This window comes from Cydia strobilella, chromosome 10 (assembly GCF_947568885.1).
Source record: "Cydia strobilella chromosome 10, ilCydStro3.1, whole genome shotgun sequence".
Taxonomy (NCBI): domain Eukaryota; kingdom Metazoa; phylum Arthropoda; class Insecta; order Lepidoptera; family Tortricidae; genus Cydia; species Cydia strobilella.
In genome coordinates, this window is record NC_086050.1 from 7,441,233 (window position 1) to 7,443,910 (window position 2,678).

Below are 2,678 nucleotides of genomic sequence, written 5' to 3' on the forward strand. Positions count from 1 at the left end.
TATCCACAATCAGTGGTTATTATTTTTTAAACTGGTTAAGTATTGTTAACATAAAGTACTGAAATCATCCATAGATTTAATGCTCAGTAAAAGGGGTTTAGCACACAAACCACTGCTTGCTTTGACATTTCTTTTATTACATTGATATACAGGATTAATTATAAGATTACATAAAGATCAAATCGAACATAAGTAACATAACCTCGCGCACAGGCCTGCCGCCAAATCTGACAGCTCTCTCTCTCAAACTAAAATGACCATAGATACAACAATCAAAAGTATAGAGCCAGGTACATACTACATGTAATTATCAGTAGTATTAGGCCACATATAGGATATTAACTATTGTGATGCTTACAGCTCGGCCATCCTTTTTATTTTAGTGAGTCCTCTCACTAAAGTAATTAAACATTTATATCAACAACCATATATCATTACATGTCATCCACCTTAACACTAACGAAAGATAAACATACATAACAACATTATTTTAACCTTCTGGTTATTCAGTTCCTCATTAATCAATCGCAGCCAGTGACAATATGTATATTAACCTGATGCTTTAACCTGAGATCATGTAAACAGTCATTTCATACAACCAGCACCTATAGTAGCATTTACAGCCTTCTTCTAGTCTTTCACTATATGAACTAACTTACAGTCATGGTCTGCTCTAGACAGTCTGTTAAAGTATAAACCAACATCAACATTTACAGTCTGCCCTCAAGGCCTGCTCTAAACAGTTTGGTAAAGTATAACACGTTATAAACAATCATAGTCTGCCCTTAAGGCCTGCTCTATGGCAAAGCATAATACATCATATACAATCACAATCTGCCCTTAAGGCCTGCTCTAAGCTGTTTGACATAGTATGACACATCATAAACAATCAGTCTGCCCTTAAGGCCTGCTCTAAATAGCTTGGCAAAGTATAACACATCATAAACAATCACAGTCTGCCCTTAAGGCTTGCTCTAAACAATTTGGCAAAGTATAAAGTATAACACATCATAAACAATCACAGTCTGCCCTTAAGGCCTGCTCTAAATAGTTTGGCAAAGTATAATTCATGATAAACAATCACAGTCTGCCCTTAAGGCCTGCTCTAAACAATTTGGCAAAGTATAACAGATCATAAACAATCACAGTCTGCCCTTAAGGCTTGCTCTAAACAATTTGGCAAAGTATAAAGTATAACACATCATAAACAATCACAGTCTGCCCTTAAGGCCTGCTCTAAATAGTTTGGCAAAGTATAATTTATCATAAACAATCACAGTCTGCCCTTAAGGCCTGCTCTAGACATCATTCCAAAGTATAAAAATTGTTATGGCCTGCTCTAGACTAGACTAGTCTAGACAGTCTGCCATCACGGCCTGCTCTAGAAGACAGGCTGCTATTAAAGCCTGTTCTAGACAGTCTGCCAACATTCAACCTAGTCAATCTAATTATTTAATTAGACTGTTGTTATGGCCTGCTCTAGACTGGACCAGTCTAGACAGTCTGCCATCACGGCCTGCTCTAGAAGACAGGCTGCTATCAAAGCCTGTTCTAGACAGTCTGCCAACATTCAACCTAGTCAATCTAATTATTTATTTAGACTGTTGTTATGGCCTGCTCTAGACTAGACCAGTCTAGACAGTCTGCCATCACGGCCTGCTCTAGAAGACAGGCTGCTATCAAAGCCTGTTCTAGACAGTCTGCCAACATTCATACCTATAGCCAACCTAATAATTTAATTTGTTATGGCCTGTCTGCCATCACAGCCTGCCCCAGACAGTCTGCCCTCAAGGCCTGCGCTGGACAGTTTGCCAAAGTATAACTAATTATTTATTTATTTTTGAATCTAACTACAAGGTCCATATTACAAGTACCTATCTTTGCCAAAATATAAACTAACATAATAAACAGTCTGCCATTACGGCCTGCACTAGACAGTCTGCCAAAACTCAACGGTTATATTCTAGATTCATAATATCTCTCGCCGAGTCGCTTGATCAGATGCATAAGACGGTAATCGTGGACACGGCGCATAATACGTCGGTTGCTCACTCTGCGGCCCTGACCATCGGCAGCTTGGGCCCTGCCCACTGCTGGCAGCTCTGTCTTAACAGTTTCACCTCCTTTGCTTTAGTCAGCTCTTGCTGCGATGCCCTCGCTTATCATCAACTTCATCCGTTCAGCCAGGTTACCAGCGTTGAAACATACAAAAATAAAAATAGTTATAATCATTAGCAGTAGCAAAGATAATTTTAGTCACAGTCATCCTCAACAATTTAATAATTGAAATATAAACATCGACTCAGTCAATCATTATCATCATCAATTAATCTTACTATATACCTAATCATCATCTATCATCATCTATATCGTCATCAAAATCGATCTGTTCGGTAATCATCATCGATATCATCATCAATATGGTCAGTCAAGCATTATCGCCGACATTGTTATCGAAGTCGTTCAGCTCCGTTTTCATCATCGATATGGTCAGTTATTGACCCTGTCGTGGACATCGAGGCAAACATTCGTTGACATCGACACTGTAATCGATATGTTCGGTCATATACATAATCATCGTTCTCGGACCTCTGTTACCTAAGATCTTCCTTAGATACCTACTCATCGTTACTGAAATCGTAATCAGACGTCAATGACGTCATGGATATCAGTCATTA